This window comes from Pelophylax lessonae (assembly GCF_965119305.1).
Source record: "Pelophylax lessonae genome assembly, chromosome: 1".
Taxonomy (NCBI): domain Eukaryota; kingdom Metazoa; phylum Chordata; class Amphibia; order Anura; family Ranidae; genus Pelophylax; species Pelophylax lessonae.
Genome location: NC_138768.1, coordinates 870,381,314 through 870,402,789, shown reverse-complemented (window position 1 = coordinate 870,402,789; position 21,476 = coordinate 870,381,314). Strand labels below are relative to the sequence as shown.

General features: G+C 48.5%; 1 protein-coding gene across 3 annotated transcripts in view; it reads right to left on the bottom strand.

The window, feature by feature from the left end:
- Window positions 1-21,476, bottom strand: part of FAM219A (family with sequence similarity 219 member A) — a 185,868-nt gene that overhangs the window by 155,422 nt on the left and 8,970 nt on the right. Inside the window, exon 1 of one of the 3 annotated variants that reach the window (XR_014224831.1) lies at window positions 21,248-21,418. The exons of the other annotated variants lie outside the window; for them this stretch is intronic. The gene's annotated coding sequence lies outside the window, so the exon portion shown is untranslated. Of the gene's footprint in view, window positions 1-21,247; window positions 21,419-21,476 lie in introns of those variants that run through there. 3 annotated transcript variants of the gene reach the window in all.

Here is a 21,476-nt window from a genome sequence, read left to right as displayed (position 1 = left end):
GGGGGACATTGTGGTGGCTACAACAATGTAAAGAGACCCTGTCACCAATGTAAATCACAGAGATATCACATATTGTCAATGCTTACTGACAGTACAGGGCACATGGAGCTTGCTACAAAATCGAACTGCTCAAGAAAGATCTGTTCCCTAGAACAGCCCTATTCCTCCCACTGACACCAATGATGGGACATTATTCCTCCCACTGACACCAATGATGGGGCACTATTCCTCCCACTGACACCAATGATGGGGCACTATTCCTCCCACTGACACCAATGATGGGGCACTATTCCTCCCACTGACACCCATGATGGGGCACTATTCCTCCCACTGACACCCATGATGGGGCACTATTCCTCCCACTGACACCAATGATGGAGCACTATTCCTCCCACTGACACCAATGATGGGACACTATTCCTCCCACTAATACCAATGATGGGGCACTGTTCCTCCCACTGACACCAATGATGGGACACTATTCCTCCCACTGACACCAATGATGGGACACTATTCCTCCCACTAATACCAATGATGGGGCACTATTCCTCCCACTGACACCAATGATGGGACACTATTCCTCCCACTAATACCAATGATGGGACACTATTCCTCCCACTAACACCAATGATGGGGCACTATTCATTCCACTGACACCAATGATGGGGCACTATTCCTCCCACTGACACCAATGATGGGGCATTATTCCTCCCACTGACACCAATGATGGGGCACTATTCCTCCCACGGACACCAATGATGGGGCACTATTCCTCCCACTGACACCAATGATGGGGCACTATTCCTCCCACTGACACCAATGATGGGGCACTATTTCTTCCACTAACACCAATGATGGGGCACTATTCCCCCCCCACTGATACCAATGATGGGGCACTATTCCTCCCACTGACACCAATGATGGGGCACTATTCCTCCCACTGACACCAATGATGGGGCACTATTCCTCCCACTGACACCAATGATGGGGCACTATTCCTCCCACTGACACCAATGATGGGGCACTATTCCTCCCACTGACACCGATGATGGGGCACTATTCCTCCCACTGACACCAATGATGGGGCACTATTCTTGCCACTGACACCAATGATGGGGTACTATTCCTCCTACTGACACCAATGACGGGGCCCTATTCTTCCCACTGATACCAATGACAGGGCCCTATTCTTCCCACTGATACCAATGATGGGGCACTATTCCTCCCACTGATACAAGCAGAGGGATGGTGGGAACCCCTCATAATGGCACAGCTCGGAGGACATAGTTCCCCTGAGCTGATCGCTATTGATAGTAAGAATCCTTCCCTGGTGTATCAGTGTTCTAAATAAATGGTATTGGTGTTATGTTTGAATGTTTCTTTTCTGCCATCTCTACAGAGGGGACTCCACCTGTTACACCCAATAAAACAGGAACACATGGCGAATTCTGAAGAACCAGCAATGGTCGATTAGCAGCCTGTACACAGCACCGCCAGTGCTACAAAACAGAATGTCTGGGGACACATTGCTCCAGATTTCTTCCTCTAATTGCCGTTGGCTTCCCGGGGATTCGGCTGGATCCAGGGACATGCAGAGCTTATGAAATATTGACAGAGGTACATTTTGCCTCTTATTAGGGAGGTTTGTCTGAGAGATGCAGCAAACAAGCTGCAAACTGGATATACCAGTCAGGCCGGCCAACTACCGAGCCAGACAGGCCAACTACCGAGCCAGAGCGGCCAACTACCGAGCCAGAGCGGCCAACTACCGAGCCAGAGCGGCCAACTACCGCGCCAGAGCGGCCAACTACAGCGCCAGACCGGCCAACTACAGCGCCAGATCGGCCAACTACCGAGCCAGAGCGGACAACTACCGAGCCAGAGCGGACAACTACCGAGCCAGAGCGGCCAACTACCGAGCCAGAGAGGCCAACTACCGAGCCAGAGAGGCCAACTACCGAGCCAGAGCGGCCAACTACCGAGCCAGAGCGGCCAACTACCGAGCCAGAGCGGCCAACTACCGAGCCAGAGCGGCCAACTACAGCGCTAGACCGGCCAACTACAGCGCTAGACCGGCCAACTACAGCGCTAGACCGGCCAACTACAGCGCTAGACCGGCCAACTACAGCGCTAGACCGGCCAACTACAGCGCTAGACCGGCCAACTACAGCGCTAGACCGGCCAACTACAGCGCTAGACCGGCCAACTACAGCGCTAGACCGGCCAACTACAGCGCTAGACCGGCCAACTACAGCACTAGACCGGCCAACTACAGAGCTAGACCGGCCAACTACAGAGCTAGACCGGCCAACTACAGAGCTAAACCGGCCAACTACAGAACCATACAGACCAATACTGAGCCAGACCGACCGGCCGAACAAAGCCAGACAGACCAATCAACCTGACCACAAGCTGCCTATTTCGCCTTGGCAATGCAAAGAATGGTGGTAAATTCTGTGGTGCGGTTACCCATGGCCAGAGCCGCATATACAGGGGTAGAGCCAACGCTCTTCTACTGAGCCTGGGCCCCATCAGTTCAGCAGGAGGCCAGTGGCAAAAAGAGGACTCTTTAAATGCCATCAGACAACATGTTCAGTAACCCCACTGGAGATTAAATAAACGTTCCCCGAGTCCCATCAGTTCAGCTGCAGAGGCTATTAATAGACTAGAGCAGTGGTTCTTAACCTTGTTGGAGGTACTGAACCCTACCAGTTTCATATGCGCATTCACCGAACCCTTCTTAATTGAAAAAATAAAATATGATTTTTTCAAATTCAAAACATAGGTATATATTTAGATATATATTTATACATAGGTGCACAAAATGAAAAGGCTCCATAGCTCAGGGGTTAGAGCACTGGTCTTGTAAACCAGGGGTCGCGAGTTCAAATCTCGCTGGGGCCTCCCTGCAAGTGTTGGCGACTGTATCTCAAAAAACAAAACCATTAAAAACAAAGAACAAAACCATTAAAACATGGGGTGTCAGGAGGGCATACCATGGGGTGTCAGGAGAGAACACACTGAGGGGGGAGGTGTTGGGAGGGCATACCATGGGGTGTCAGGAGAGAACACACTGAGGGGGGAGGTGTTGGGAGGGCATACCATGGGGTGTCAGGAGGGAACACACTGGGGGGAGGTGTTGGGAGGGCATACCATGGGGTGTCAGGAGGGAACACACTGGGGGGAGGTGTTGGGAGGGCATACTATGGGGTATCAGGAGGGCACACACTGGGGGGGGGGGGGCTGGGAGGACATACCATGGGGTGTCAGGAGGGAACACACTGGGGGGAGGTGTTGGGAGGGCATTCCATGGGGTATCAGGAGGACATACACTGGGGGGGGGGGGTTTGGGAGGGCATACCATGGGGTATCAGGAGGGCACACACTGGGGGGGTTGGGAGGACATAGCATGGGGTGTCAAGAGGGAACACACTTTGGGGAGGTGTTTGGAGGGCATACCATGGGGTGTCAGGGGGACACACACTGGGGGGGAGGTGTTGGGAGAGCATTCCATGGGGTATCAGGAGGGCACACACCAGGGGGTATTCACAATGCTTTATTGAGCTAAATGAAAAGGACATGCATTTCCATCTGTCAGCTAACAGCACCTCTATGCTAAGCTGCAGTAACTCAGCAGACGTAGCATAGAGGTGCTTGTAAACTAATCCACCATGTACTGCTAGCTGAGCCTTCCTCCAGGAACATTCACTCTGCTCAGCTGCTCACACTTCCCTCTTCCAGGCGGGCGCGATCTCCGTGGTCAGGTACATCCCCATCCCGCCCACTCACGCAGCAAGCAGCCTGCAGGAGATAGGCTGGAAACCTGCTGGGGGAGGTACAGGGGGCGGAGTGTCAAGTGTCTATGTGTAATGGCTGTGAGTTGTCCCGACCGCAGCTCTGATTTCCCGGGGTGCGCTCGGCCTCACAATCAGTAATATTTTCTCGGGGGGAGCAATTGCCCCTTTGTCCCCCCCCGCCGAACCCCGGAGACTGACTCACCGAACCCCTGGGGTTCGATCGAACCCAGGTTAAGAACCACTGGACTAGAGACAATTTACTAATTTTCAGGATCACACGGAGCAACCCACTGTGCCATGGCTCCCGAAAATTAAAATTCCAGCCTCTTATTTAACAAATCCACTGCGGCAGGCCATAACTTGAATATAATTGTCGGTACCTGCAGCAGAGGATCCCTACTTCTGATCCCGAAAATGAGTAATAAGTCACCTCTCGGTCCCTGACCCCTGCTGCTGAACTGATGGGGCCAGGGGAACTTTTATTTATTTGCTCTGAGCCATGGCTGCCAGGACTGCCAGTGCACAATAAGGGCTTGTTTAGACTTGTGGTTAGAGGGGAGGGGGGTGATAAAATGAGTGATTAAACTGCATTTTTTAGCATCCCCCAACAGCCCCTCTTAGGCTCCATTCACGCTTGTGCGATTTGTCATATGGCTTTGGACATAAAGGTCACATGACAAGTCGTACCCACCGATTCAAATAGTTGTACAATCGCAGTGACTTTAACAAGGTAAAACGCAAGGAAAGAGCGCAAATGCTCCAGACCATGATGTTAACCCCAAAAGCATCCAGGATATACAGCATCTAACAGAAGTAAGTACACCCCTCACATTTTTGTAAATATTTTATTCTCTCTTTTCATGTGACAACACTGAAGAAATGACACTTTGCTACAATGTAAAGTAGTGAGTGTACAGCTTGTATAACAGTGTAAATTTGCTGTCCCCTCAAAATAACTCAACACACAGCCATTAATGTCTAAACTGCTGGCAACAAAAGTGAGTACACCCCTAGGTTAAAATGTCCAAACTGGGCCCAATTAGCCATTTTCCCTCCCCGGTGTCATGTGACTCGTTAGTGTTACAAGGTCTCAGGTGTGAATGGGGAGCAGGTGTGTTAAATTTGGTGTTATCGCTCTCACTCTCTCATACTGGTCACTGGAAGTTCAACATGGTACCTCATGGCAAAGAACTCTCTGAGGATCTGAAAGAAACAATTGTTGCTCTACATAAAGATGGCCTAGGCTATAAGATTGGCGAGACCCTGAAACTGAGGTGCAGCCTGGTGGCCAAGACCATACAGCGGTTTAACAGGACAGGTTCCACTCAGAACAGGCCTCGCCATGGTCGACCAAAGAAGTTGAGCGCACGTGCTCAGTGTCATATCCAGAGGTTGTCTTTGGGAAATAGACGTATGAGTGCTGCCAGCATTGCTGCAGAGGTTGAAGGGGTGGGGGGGTCAGCCTGTCAGTGCTCAGACCATACGCCGCACACTGCATCAAATTGGTCTGCATGGCTGTCATCCCAGAAGGAAGCCTCTTCTAAAGATGATGCACAAGAAAGCCTGCAAACAGTTTGCTGAAGACAAGCAGACTAAGGACATGGATTACTGGAACCATCTCCTGTGGTCTGATGAGACCAAGATAAACTTATTTGGTTCAGATGGTGTCAAGCGTGTGAGGAGGCAACCAGGTGAGGAGTACAAAGACAAGTGTGTCTTGCCTACAGTCAAGCATGGTGGTGGGAGTGTCATGGTCTGGGGCTGCATGAGTGCTGCCGGTGTAACGTTAAAAAACCATACCCCGTGGAGAAACCATACCCTCGTCACTTCCGGGCTGAAACAGCTGAGCAGCGCAGCAGTGCGCATGCTCAGAGCCCCGGATACGTGATTGAACATTAAACAATTAGACAAGTGCGCATGCTCGGTGGGCATGAAATTCTCACGGCACTGTGTCTAATGTAAAACTTGCGGCGCTTACATTAAAACAGCTCATCTGAAACGTAAATCATCTCCGGTAATAAATATAAAAGCGGTGGCGGGTGTATGTGATGTAAATGTGACGGCGATCGTGGCTCCGTGATCCGCTTTTATATTTATTACCGGAGATGAGGGCAGTGACAGGGCGAAGAGCGGAGATGATTTACGTTTCAGATGAGCTGTTTTAATGTAAGCGCCGCAAGTGTAACTACCGTGAGAAATCCATACCCTCCGTAGCGGAACCGGAAGTGACGAGGGTATGGTTTTCTCACGGGTATGGATTTTTCACGGAACACCGGCACTGGGGAGCTACAGTTCATTGAGGGAACCATGAATGCCAACATGTACTGTGACATACTGAAGCAGAGCATGATCCCCTCCCTTCAGAGACTGGGCCGCAGGGCAGTATTCCAACATGATAACGACCCCAAACACCTCCAAGATGACCACTGCCTTGCTAAAGAAGCTGAGGGTAAAGGCGATGGACTGACCAAGCATGTCTCCAGACCTAAACCCTATTGAGCATCTGTGGGGCATCCTCAAATGGAAGGTGGAGCAGCACAAGGTCTCTAACATCCACCAGCTCTGTGATGTCATCATGGAGGAGTGGAAGAGGACTCCAGTGGCAACCTGTGAAGCTCTGGTGACCTCCATGCCCAAGAGGGTTAAGGCAGTGCTGGAAAATAATGGTGGCCACACAAAATATTGACACTTTGGTCCCAATTTGGACATTGTCACTTAGGGGTGTACTCACTTTTGTTGACAGCAGTTTAGACATTAACTACTTGCCGACTGCTCACAGTAATCCTACTGTGGCAGTGCGGCTCCCCTGGGTCCAGCGACGTAGACCTACGTCGCTGGAGTTTATGTGATTCCGGCGGCCTGCGATCTCTGTCTGTGTCACAGAACCCCCACACACGTCAGTAAGCATGAAGCATACATTTAACCCCTTGATCACCAACAGTGTTAACCCCTTCCCTGCCAGTGTCATTATTACAGTAACAATACATATTTTTAGCACTGATTACTGTAGTAATGTCACTGGTCCCCCCAAAAGTGTCACAAAATGTCAGTTAGGGGTCCGATCTGTCCGCCGCAATGTCACAGTCCTGCTAAAAATCGCAGATCGCCGCCATTACTAGTAAAAAAAAAAAAACAAATGACATAAATCTTTCCCCTAGTTTGTAGACGCGATAACTTTTGCGCAAACCAATCAAAATAAGCTTATTGCGATTTTTGTTTTTACCAAAAATATGTAGCAGAAAACAGATTGGCCCAAAATGTTAAAAAAAATTTAGATTTTTACATTTTTTGGGGGGAATGTTTATATAGCAGAATGTTGTTCTTTTTTTGTTTAGAACGAAAAAAAAAAAAAAAAAAAAAAAAAAATAATCGCACAGGTGATCAAATACCATCAAAAGAAAGCTCTATTTATGGGGGGAAAAAAGGACGTAGAATTCATTTGGGTACAGTGTCGCACGACCGCACAATTGTCTGTTAAAGTAACGCAGTGCAAGTCGCAAAATATGGCCTGGTAAGGAAGGGGGTAAAATCTTCCGGGCCTTAAAGTGGTTAATGGATGTGTGTTGAGATATTTTGAGAGGACAGCAAATTTACACTGTTATACAAGCTGTACACTCACTACTTTACATTGTAGCAAAGTGTCATTTCTTCAGTGTTGTCACATGAAAAGATATAATAAAATATTTACACAAATGGGAAGGGTGTACTCACTTTTGTGAGATACTGTGTGTATATATTATACATACAGTCAGGTCCATAAATATTGGGACATCGACACAATTCTAATCTTTTTGGCTCTATACACCACCACAATGGATTTGAAATGAAACCAACAAGATGTGCTTTAACTGCAGACTTTCAGCTTTAATTTGAGGGTATTTACATCCAAATCATGTTAACGGTGTAGGAAATACAACAGTTTGTATATGTGCCTCCCACTTTTTAAGGGACCAAAAGTAATGGGACAATTGGCTGCTCAGCTGTTCCATGGCCAGGTGTGTGTCATTCCCTCATTATCCCATTTACAAGGAGCAGATAAAAGGTCCAGAGTTCATTTCAAGTGTGCTATTTGCATTTGGAATCTGTTGCTGTCAACTCTCAATATGAGATCCAAAGAGCTGTCATTATCAGTGAAGCAAGCCATCATTAGGCTGAAAAAAACTAAACAAACCCATCAGAGAGATAGCAAAAACATTAGGTGTGGCCAAATCAACTGTTTGGAACATCCTTAAAAAGAAAGAGCGCACCGGTGAGCTCAGCAACACCAAAAGACCCGGAAGACCACGGAAAACAACTGTGGTGGATGACCGAAGAATTCTTTCCCTGGTGAAGAAAACACCCTTCACAACAGTTGGTCAGATCAAGAACACTCTCCAGGAGGTAGGAGGTAGGTGTATGTGTGTCACCTTCACAATAGTTGGCCAGATCAAGATCACTCTCCAGGAGGTAGGTGTATGTGTGTCAAAGTCAACAATCAAGAGAAGACTTCACCAGAGTGAATACAGAGGGTTCACCACAAGATGTAAACCATTGGTGAGCCTCGAAAACAGGAAGGCCAGATTAGAGTTTGCCAAACATCATCTAAAAAAGCCTTCACAGTTCTGGAACAATGTCCTATGGACAGATGAGACCAAGATCAACTTGTACCAGAGTGATGGGAAGAGAAGAGTATGGAGAAGGAAAGGAACTGCACATGATCCAAAGCATACCACCTCATCAGTGAAGCATGGTGGTGGTAGTGTCATGGCGTGGGCATGTATGGCTGCCAATGGAACTGGTTCTCTTGTATTTATTGATGATGTGACTGCTGACAAAAGCAGCAGGATGAATTCTGAAGTGTTTGGGGCAATATTATCTGCTCATATTCAGCCAAATGCTTCAGAACTCATTGGACGGCGCTTCACAGTGCAGATGGACAATAACCCGAAGCATACTGCGAAAGCAACCAAAGAGTTTTTTAAGGGAAAGAAGTGGAATGTTATGCAATGGCCAAGTCAATCACCTGACCTGAATCCGATTGAGCATGCATTTCACTTGCTGAAGACAAAACTGAAGGGAAAATGCCCGAAGAACAAGCAGGAACTGAAGACAGTTGCAGTAGAGGCCTGGCAGAGCATCACCAGGGATGAAACCCAGCGTCTGGTGATGTCTATGCATTCCAGACTTCAGGCTGTAATTGACTGCAAAGGATTTGCAACCAAGTATTAAAAAGTGAAAGTTTGATTTATGATTGTTAATCTGTCCCATTACTTTGGATCCCTTAAAAAGTGGGAGGCACATCTACAAACTGTTGTAATTCCTACACCTTTCACCTGATTTGTAAACCCTCCTTCCACATCTATATGTGTGTATATATATGTGTGTGTGTGTGTGTATGTGTATATATACCCCTATACAGAAGTTCAGATGTTATGCCTGCCTCCAAAGACGCCCAAAAAATGCCCAATAAACGCCTGAAACAAAAACGCCCAGGTGTGACAGGAGCGGAGCCCAATCCCTGCTCTAATAAAAATTCTAAGAAAACAATCTTTTTTTTTTCTGGTTCTGGTCATGCTACAGAGCTGAAACTTCACAGGTACACCTTTTAGACCCCCCCAGACACTAAATCCAAAGAAATCTAATTTTCTTTTTTTTTTTATTAATTTTTCCAATAATTGGCTCTCTATCAAAAACGACAATTTTTAAGAACTTTTTTTGGTGGGCAATGAGGAAATGACAACACATCATTCTGATTGGCCAAATACAAAGTCGTCTATCATACAAAGTCGTCTATCATACAAAGTCGCGCTGAAAGTCGCGCTAACAAGTCGCCCCTTATGAGGCGACTTAGAGGTCGCGATAGTGTGAACCGGCTCTGAACCTCAGAGAAGAAAAAGATAAATAAAAACCTGAAAGATAAAAAGGCATAATGAGCTAGTGTGCATCACATACTAGCTCATTATGAAATACTTACCTTAGAACGAAGCCCCCGCAGTGCCGCCCGCTCACCGGTAACTTGGCCGACATGTTCAGCCATCCGGCCATCTGATTGGCCGGAGCCATGATGTATCCCGCACGTGCACGCGGGAGCCACCGTTCACGGCACGGGGCTCTGAAGGAACGGCACAGGCATCATCGGCTGCAAGAAAAGTAAATAACTCCTAAACGGTGCAAGTTCAGGAGAGATTTAGTGCCGGTTCACACTAGGGCGACCTGTGAGGCGACCTGGTCGCCTCACAGGTCGCCGCAGGTCGCCTCCCATAGGGAAGCTGCGGACCCGTTCTAATAGGAGCGACAGTCGCTCTAATAAGTCGCTCCGACCTAGAAAAAGGGTCCGGAGCTTCTTTGGGGCGACCAGGAGGCGACCGCCATAGACTTCAATGTTATGAAGTCCGTGGCGGCCGCTCCGAGGTCGCGGCGCGCTGCTCGCACCGCGATCTCGGAGGTCGCCCCTGCAAGTAGCGTCGCGGTAATGTGAACCGGCGCTTACAGCTGCAGTACAAAAAAAGGATACACTCCGCATCTTTCCAAAATAACGGTTCTTCCTTTATTTGACGCAATTGAAGTTTTTTTATACACATGATTACGTAGGTATCACATTATTATTACAATTGTACCTTTTATGGTAACAAAGGGCGTAACATAGGCAGGCTAATTCTAACCAGGACTCGAAAGAATGCAAACATGTAATGAAAACATTATTAGTGCCGTGTGCACAACGCCAAGTTTGGCTGCTATGAATACTGTTAAAATTTTGGCCCCTTTAAGGCTCCAGTAGCAGGAAGTGATGTCATGATATCGCTTCCGGATTACTACATCAGAGACCCGATCAGAGCCGATTCCGGCTTTTTTCGGGTCTTCGGCCAGCCTGCGGATGTGCCGGCTAGTTGTTTGAGCCTCCTGATGGGACGGGAGATCGGGGCGGAGTGGCAGCAGGTGGCAGGGACATCCTCTCCTGCTGCTTGTAATAACGGCCGAGCGGCTGATTAGCCACCTTGGTTGTTATTACAGGAAAGCCGACCGTCCTGTTTATATAAAAAAAAAAAAAACAGTACCGGGGTGAGGCTTCTAGCTGCAGGCATCACTCCGGTACAGCCCCTTAAAGCAAAATCGGCAAGTTTGTGACGGATACTTCAAAAAAAGTGAATATCGGCCCCACTGATAATGGGTTGGATCCCCGGCTATAATCCTCCTGTACTCTATCCAAAATGGGGGGGGGGGAAAAAAATGTATTTTTTTTGCTAGAAACTGACTTCGATCCCCTTAACATAATACCGTATATTTATTTTTAGCAGAGACCCTACAGAATAAAATAGCGATTGTCGCATTTTTTTTGTCATATTTGCACAGCAGTTTTTCAAACGCAATTTTTTTGGGGGAAAAAAATACACAATGAATTTTAATGCAAATAAAAACAACATATAACCCAATTTTTTTGCTATAATATAAAAGATGATGTTACGCCGAGTAAATTGATACCCAACATGTCACCCTTTAAAATTGCGCATGCTTGTGGAATGGCTACAAACTACGGTACCATGGGCGACACTTTAAACATTTTTACAGGTTACATGTTTAGAGTTACAGAGGAGGTCTAGTGCTAGAATTATTGCTCTTGCTCTAACGTTTGCAGCGATACCTCACATGTGTGGTACGAACACAGCTTGCATATGTGTTCACAACCTACGTGTGCTTTCACCTCTGCATGCAAGCATGGGGTGCTTTTTTTTTTAATTATTTATTTTTGTTTAAAAAAAATATATATTTTTACACTTTCCCTTTAATTATTGCACTCACTGACACCAATGCTGGGGGTTATTATTACACTCACTGACACCAATGCTGGGGGTTATTATTGCACTCACTGACACCAATGCTGGGGGTTATTATTACACTCACTGACACCAATGCTGGGGGTTATTATTGCACTCACTGACACCAATGCTGGGGGTTATTATTACACTCACTGACACCAATGCTGGGGGTTATTATTGTACTCACTGACTCCAATGCTGGGGGTTATTATTGTACTCACTGACTCCAATGCTGGGGGTTATTATTGTACTCACTGACTCCAATGCTGGGGGTTATTATTGCACACACTGACACCAATGCTGGGGGTTTTTATTGTACTCACTGACACCAATGTTGGGGGTTATTATTGCACTCACTGACACCAATGCTGGGGGTTATTATTGCACTCACTGACACCAATGCTGGGGGTTATTATTACACTCACTGACACCAATGCTGGGGGTTATTATTGCACTCACTGACTCCAATGCTGGGGGTTATTATTACACTCACTGACACCAATGCTGGGGGTTATTATTGCACTCACTGACACCAATGTTGGGGGTTATTATTGTACTCACTGACTCCAATGCTGGGGGTTATTATTGTACTCACTGACTCCAATGCTGGGGGTTATTATTGCACACACTGACTCCAATGCTGGGGGTTATTATTGTACTCACTGACACCAATGTTGGGGGTTATTATTGCACTCACTGACTCCAATGCTGGGGGTTATTATTGTACTCACTGACTCCAATGCTGGGGGTTATTATTGCACACACTGACACCAATGCTGGGGGTTATTATTGTACTCACTGACACCAATGTTGGGGGTTATTATTGCACTCACTGACACCAATGCTGGGGGCTATTATTGCACTCACTGACACCAATGCTGGGGGTTATTATTGCACTCACTGACACCAATGCTGGGGGTTATTATTGCATTCACTGACACCACTGCTGGGGGTTTTTATTAAACAATGCTGGGGGTTATTATTACACTCACTGAAACCAATGTTGGGGGTTATTATTGCACTCACTGACACCAATGCTGGGGGGGTTATTATTGCACTCACTGACTCCACTGCTGGGGGTTTTCATTAAACAATGCTGGGGGTTATTATTACACTCACTGACACCAACGCTGGGGGTTATTATTACACTCACTGACACCAACGCTGGGGGTTATTATTACACTCACTGACACCAACGCTGGGGGTTATTATTACACTCACTGACACCAATGCTGGGGGTTATTATTGCACTCACTGACACCAATGCTGGGGGTTATTATTGTACTCACTGACTCCAATGCTGGGGGTTATTATTGTACTCACTGACTCCAATGCTGGGGGTTATTATTGCATTCACTGACACCAATGCTGGGGGTTATTATTGTACTCACTGACACCAATGCTGGGGGTTATTATTGCATTTACTGACACCAATGCTGGGGGTTATTATTGCACTCACTGACACAAATGCTGGGGGTTATTATTGCACTCACTGACACCAATGCTGGGGGTTATTATTGCACTCACTGACACCAATGCTGGGGGTTATTATTGCACTCACTGACTCCAATGCTGGGGGTTATTATTGCATTCACTGACACCAATGCTGGGGGTTATTATTGTACTCACTGACACCAATGCTGGGGGTTATTATTGCATTTACTGACACCAATGCTGGGGGTTATTATTGCACTCACTGACACCAATGCTGGGGGTTATTATTGCACTCACTGACACCAATGCTGGGGGTTATTATTGCACTCACTGACTCCAATGCTGGGGGTTATTATTGTACTCACTGACACCAATGCTGGGGGTTATTATTGCACTCACTGACACCAATGCTGGGGGTTATTATTGCACACACTGACACCCATGCTGGGGGTTATTATTGCACTCACTGACACCAATGCTGGGGGTTATTATTGCATTCACTGACACCACTGCCGGGGGTTTTTATTAAACAATGCTGGGGGTTATTATTACACTCACTGAAACCAATGATGGGGGTTATTATTGCACTCACTGACACCAATGCTGGGGGTTATTATTGCACTCACTGACACCAATGCTGGGGGTTATTATTGCACTCACTGACACCAATGCTGGGGGTTATTATTGCACTCACTGACACCAATGCTGGGGGTTATTATTGCACTCACTGACACCAATGCTGGGGGTTATTATTGCACTCACTGACACCAACGCTGGGGGTTATTATTACACTCACTGACACCAATGCTGGGGGTTATTATTGTACTCACTGACTCCAATGCTGGGGGTTATTATTGTACTCACTGACTCCAATGCTGGGGGTTATTATTGCATTCACTGACACCAATGCTGGGGGTTATTATTGTACTCACTGACACCAATGCTGGGGGTTATTATTGCATTTACTGACACCAATGCTGGGGGTTATTATTGCACTCACTGACACAAATGCTGGGGGTTATTATTGCACTCACTGACACCAATGCTGGGGGTTATTATTGCACTCACTGACACCAATGCTGGGGGTTATTATTGCACTCACTGACTCCAATGCTGGGGGTTATTATTGCATTCACTGACACCAATGCTGGGGGTTATTATTGTACTCACTGACACCAATGCTGGGGGTTATTATTGCATTTACTGACACCAATGCTGGGGGTTATTATTGCACTCACTGACACCAATGCTGGGGGTTATTATTGCACTCACTGACACCAATGCTGGGGGTTATTATTGCACTCACTGACTCCAATGCTGGGGGTTATTATTGTACTCACTGACACCAATGCTGGGGGTTATTATTGCACTCACTGACACCAATGCTGGGGGTTATTATTGCACACACTGACACCCATGCTGGGGGTTATTATTGCACTCACTGACACCAATGCTGGGGGTTATTATTGCATTCACTGACACCACTGCTGGGGGTTTTTATTAAACAATGCTGGGGGTTATTATTACACTCACTGAAACCAATGATGGGGGTTATTATTGCACTCACTGACACCAATGCTGGGGGTTATTATTGCACTCACTGACACCAATGCTGGGGGTTATTATTGCACTCACTGACACCAATGCTGGGGGTTATTATTGCACACACTGACACCCATGCTGGGGGTTATTATTGCACTCACTGACACCAATGCTGGGGGTTATTATTGCATTCACTGACACCACTGCTGGGGGTTTTTATTAAACAATGCTGGGGGTTATTATTGCACTCACTGAAACCAATGTTGGGGGTTATTATTACACTCACTGACACCAACGCTGGGGGTTATTATTACACTCACTGACACCAATGCTGGGGGTTATTATTGCATTCACTGACACCAATGCTGGGGGTTATTATTGCACTCACTGACACCAATGCTGGGGGTTATTATTGCACTCACTGACACCAATGCTGGGGGTTATTATTGCACTCACTGACTCCAATGCTGGGGGTTATTATTGTACTCACTGACACCAATGCTGGGGGTTATTATTGTACTCACTGACACCAATGCTGGGGGTTATTATTGCACTCACTGACACCAATGCTGGGGGTTATTATTGCACTCACTGACACCAATGCTGGGGGTTATTATTGTACTCACTGACTCCAATGCTGGGGGTTATTATTGTACTCACTGACACCAATGCTGGGGGTTATTATTGCACACACTGACACCAATGCTGGGGGTTATTATTGCACTCACTGACACCACTGCTGGGGGTTATTATTAAACAATGCTGGGGGTTATTATTACACTCACTGAAACCAATGTTGGGGGTTATTATTACACTCACTGACACCAATGCTGGGGGTTATTATTGCATTCACTGACACCACTGCTGGGGGTTATTATTAAACAATGCTGGGGGTTATTATTACACTCACTGACACCAATGCTGGGGGTTATTATTGCACTCACTGACACCAATGCTGGGGGTTATTTGTTTAATTTTTTTTAAATCAGAAAAGCTTTATTGAACAGAAATAAACAAAAACAATTTCCAATGTACAAACAATGCACTCGCTTACATCAAACAATATACGTCAAGGTCACCCCTGCGCCCATAGCAATAGTCCTTACATCACGAATCATAAATCCCCATTCCAGCAAAGTGGGTGCTGGAGGTTATTATTGTACTCACTAGCCCCACTTCTGGGGGTTTTTATTAAACAATGCTGGGAGTTATTATTTACTGACTCCACTGCTGGGGGTTATTATTGCACTCACTGACACCAATGCTGGGGGTTATTATTGTACACACTGACACCAATGCTGGGGGTTATTATTGTACACACTGACACCAATGCTGGGGGTTATTATTGTACTCACTGACACCAATGCTGGGGGTTATTATTGTACACACTGACACCAATGCTGGGGGTTATTATTGTACACACTGACACCAATGCTGGGGGTTATTATTGTACACACTGACACCAATGCTGGGGGTTATTATTGTACACACTGACACCAATGCTGGGGGTTATTATTTATTGCCACTGACTCCACTGCTGGGGGTTATTCTTGTACACACTGACACCAATGCTGGGGTTTATCTGTTCAGGCATCATCCAAGGTCACCACCTAGGACTGGACATCATCTCAGCCTAGGCAAAGTGCCCCCCATGACTGCATCCCCAGTATTTCCAGTACCCCCATGACTGCAACCCCTGCATTTTTAGAAAGCCCCATGAGTGCATCCCCAGTATTTCCAGTGCCCCCCATGAGTGCATCCCCAGTATTTACAGTGCCCCCCATGACTGCAACCCCTGCATTTCCAGTACCCCCATGACTGCAACCCCTGCAACCCCGTCCATGGCTGCATCCCCAGTATTTCCAGTGCCATCCATGACTGCATCCCCAGTAACCCCATGACTGCATCCCCTGCATTTCCAGTGCCCCCCATGACTGCATCCCCAGTATTTCCAGTGCCATCCATGACTGCATCCCCAGTATTTCCAGTGCCATCCATGACTGCATCCCCAGTATTTCCAGTGCCCCCCCCCCCCATGAATGCATCCCCAGTATTTCCAGTGCCCCCCTGAATGCATCCCAAGTATTTCCATTGCCCCCCCTGAATGCATTCCCAGTATTTCCTGTAATCCCCACGACTGCATCCCCAGTATTTCCAGTAATCCCCACGACTGCATCCCCTGTGCCTTCAGTGCCCCCCCCATGAATGCATCCCCAGTATATCCAGTGCCCCCTATGACTGCATCCCCAGTATTTCCAGTGCCCCCATGACTGCATCCCCAGTATTTTCAGTTCCCCCAATGACTGCATCCCCAGTATTTCCAGTGCCCCAATGACGGCATCCCTAGTATTTCCAGTGCCCCCCCCCCCCATTAATGCATCCCCAGTATTTCCAGTGCCCCCCTGAATGCATCCCAAGTATTTCCATTACCCCCCTGAATGCATTCCCAGTATTTCCCGTAATCCCCACGACTGCATCCCCTGTGCCTTCAGTGCCCCCATGAATGCATCCCCAGTATATCCAGTGCCCCCCATGACTGCAACCCCTGCATTTCCAGTACCCCCATGACTGCAACCCCTGCATTTCCAGTAAGCCCCATGAGTGCATCCCCAGTATTTCCAGTGCCCCCCCCCCCATGAGTGCATCCCCAGTATTTCCAGTGTCCCCCCCCCATGAGTGCATCCCCAGTATTTCCAGTGCCCCCCATGACTGCATCCCCAGTATTTCTATCTATAATTCTCTGAATTCCTGCACCCCTCGGTTAATCTCTGCTTTCCTGCACCCCCCCCCCCCCGGTTAATCTCTGCATTCCTGCACCCCTCTACCTATTATTCTCTGAATTCCTGCACCCCCCAGTTAATCTCTGAATTCCTGCACCCCCCCCCCCCCCCGTCTATGATTCTCTGCATTCCTGCACCCTTAGTTAAGCTCTATATTCCTGCACCCCTCTATATATTATTCTCTGCATTCCTGCACCCCCTGGTAATCTCTACATTCCTGCACCCCCCCCCCCCAGTTAATCTCTACATTCCTGCACCCCTCAGGTTAATCTCTACATTCCTGCACCCCCCTCCCCGGTTAATCTCTGAATTCCTGCACCCCTCTATCTATTAATCTCTGCATTCCTGCACTTCCTAAATCACTGCACCCCCGGTATCCACATTTCCCTTTTTTTTTAAATCGCACTTTGTCCCCCCAGCCTGCTGTATCCCTGAGCCTGCCCAGCCCCCATATCAATTATGACATCACCATTGTAGGTAAACATCTCTGCATGCTGAGGTCAGGTCTGCATGCGCAGGGCCCCATCTCAGGGCCCTTTATGCAATTACAAAGCAGATGCCGGAGACCCCCCTCCTCCCGCTGCACAGGCTGGAGATGTGAGCTTCACTGAGGCCCAGCTGACTCACAGACGGCCATTATTATGGAGGAGAAGGAGCCGGTCTCCCTGGGATTAACCCCTGTGCAGCCGGTTAGTAATGGCTGAATGCTCACACACCACACCCTCCCCCGGCCTCCCTCTGGAAGAAAACACAATGTCATCCCCTGATCCCAGCTCAGTGTGCAAACAAAATAAACAGTCCCACGGGGATCTGCAGCAACCGCTTATCCTACCACAAGCAAAGTCCCTATTCACCGGCCTGTCTGTGCGTCTGCACCACACCTTGCATGCAAAATCCCAGCAACCCCACACCTCCCTGCTACAAATATTACCCCGGCACCCTAAATATCTGCAATCCCAGCAACCCCACACCTCCCTGCTCCGAAATATTACCCCGGCACCCCGAATATCTGCACCACACCTTGCATGCAAAATCCCAGCAACCCCACACCTCCCTGCTCCGAAATATTACCCCGGCACCCCGAATATCTGCAATCCCAGCAACCCCACACTTCCCTGCTCCGAAATATTACCCCGGCACCCCGAATATCTGCAATCCCAGCAACCCCACACCTCCCTGCTCCGAAATATTACCCCGGCACCCCGAATATCTGCAATCCCAGCAACCCCACACCTCCCTGCTCCGAAATATTACCCCGGCACCCCGAATATCTGCAACCCCACACCTCCCTGCTCCAAAATATTACCCCGGCACCCCAAACATCTGCAATCCCAGCAACCCCACACCTCCCTGCTCCGAAATATTACCCCAGCACCCCGAATATCTGCAATCCCAGCAACCCCACACCTCCCTGCTCCGAAATATTACCCCGGCACCCCGAATATCTGCACCACACCTTGCATCCAAAATCCCAGGAACCCCACACTTCCCTGCTCCGAAATATTACCCCGGCACCCCGAATATCTGCAACCCCCCAACTCCCTGCTCCGAAATATTACCCCGGCACCCCGAATATCTGCAACCCCCCAACTCCCTGCTCCGAAATATTACCCCGGGACCCCGAATATCTGCACCACACCTTGCATCCAGAATCCCAGCAACCCCACACTTCCCTGCTCCAAAATATTACCCCGGCACCCCGAATATCTGCACCACACCAGGCATCCAAAATCCCAGCAACCCCACACCTCCCTGCTCCGAAATATTACCCCGGCACCCTAAATATCTGCAATCCCAGCAACCCCACACCTCCCTGCTCCGAAATATTTCCCCTGCACCCCGAATATCTGCAATCCCAGCAACCCCACACCTCCTGTGCTCCAAAATATTACCCCTGCACCCCAAATATCTGCACCACACCTTGCATCCAAAATCCCAGCAACCCCACACCTCCCTGCTACAAATATTACCCCAGCACCCCGAATATCTGCAATCCCAGCAACCCCACACCTCCCTGCTCCGAAATATTACCCCAGGACCCCGAATATCTGCAATCCCAGCAACCCCACACCTCCCTGCTCCGAAATATTACCCCAGGACCCCGAATATCTGCAACCCCACACCTCCCTGCTCCGAAATATTACCCCGGCACCCCGAATATCTGCAACCCCACACCTCCCTGCTCCGAAATATTACCCCGGCACCCCGAATATCTGCAACCCCACACCTCCCTGCTCCGAAATATTACCCCGGCACCCCGAATATCTGCAATCCCAGCAACCCCACACCTCCCTGCTCTGAAATATTACCCCAGCACCCCGAATATCTGCAACCCCACACCTCCCTGCTCCGAAATGTTACCCCGGCACCCCGAATATCTGCAACCACACACCTCCCTGCTCCGAAATGTTACCCCAGCACCCCGAATATCTGCAACCCCACACCTCCCTGCTCCGAAATATTACCCCGGCACCCGAATATCTGCAACCCCACACCTCCCTGCTCCGAAATATTACCCCGGCACCCCGAATATCTGCAACCCCACACCTCCCTGCTCCGAAATATTACCCCGGCACCCCGAATATCTGCAACCCCACACCTCCCTGCTCCGAAATATTACCCCGGCACCCCCACACCTCCCTGCTCCAAAATATTACCCCGGCACCCGAATATCTGCAATCCCAGCAACCCCACACCTCCTGTGCTCCAAAATATTACCCCTGCACCCCGAATATCTGCAATCCCGGCAACCCCACACCTCCTGTGCTCCAAAATATTACCCCTGCACCCCAAATATCTGCAATCCCAGCAACCCCAAACCTCCCTGCTCCAAAATATTACCCCGGCACCCCAAAATATCTGAAATCCCAGCAACCCCACACCTCCTGTGCTCCGAAATATTACCCCAGCACCCCGAATATCTGCAATCCCAGCAAACTTACACCTCTCTGCTCCGAAATATTACCCCAGCAACCCCAATACCTACAGCACATCTTGCATCCAAAATCCCAGCAACCCCACACCTTCTGTGCTCCAAAATATTACCCCGGCACCCCAAATGTCTGCACCACACCTCACATCTGAAATCCCAGCAACCCCACACCTCGTGTGCTCCGAAATATAACCCCTGCACCCCAAATATCTGCACCACACCTCACAGCCCAAATCGCAGCAACCCCACACCTCCCGTGCTCCGAAATAATACCCCCGCACCCCAAATATCTGCACCACACCTCACATCTGAAATCTCAGCAACCCCACACCTCTCTGCTCCAAAATATTACCCAGGCACCCCCAATACCTGCAGCACATCTTGCATCCAAAATCCCAGCAACTCCACACCTCCTGTGCTCCGAAATATTACCCCAGGACCCCAAATATCTACACCACACCCAACATGCCATGTCTACCGTCCTCCACCCAAAACAATATGCAAACACCACAACACAGCCCCAGCAATACAACACCTGACTGATAAGGTATCATACATGCCATACAATAATATACTACCCCAGCATCCCAAATACCTGCACCATATCCCAGCAATGCAACTGCTCACTGCTAATATGCAGCATGCACACTGTACTCCACCCAGAACCCTGTGCAGCGCTGCCCTAGCATCCCCCATACCTGCATTATACCTCACTGCTAATGTACCATGCAAACTGCACTCCACCCCGAACCCTGTGCAGCCTCAGCCTGCCCAATACCTCACTGCTAATGTACCATGCATGCTATACAATCACATATTAATGCCCCAAATACATGCACTACACCCCCTCACTGCTCATGTACTGTACACCCTGGACTGCAAAATATTACCAAATGCCTGCACCTCACTGCTAATGTACCCTGCATACTGTACTCCCCCACCCAGAACCCTGTGCAACCTCCTACGTACCTGCACCATGTTCCAGCACCACGGACAGCAGCACCGCTCCTCACTGCTAAAATCAGATGCTGTGTAATCACGGCTCTAATCCTGCATCCCGGATACCGGCTCTACACTACAGAGTGGATGCTGAGCAATCACCACAATACTCTTCCAGCATCAGCACCACACCTCACTGCCAGCCCCAGACACTGTGATCATAGGACCATAGCAGCATCCTGACATTGCATCCAATCAT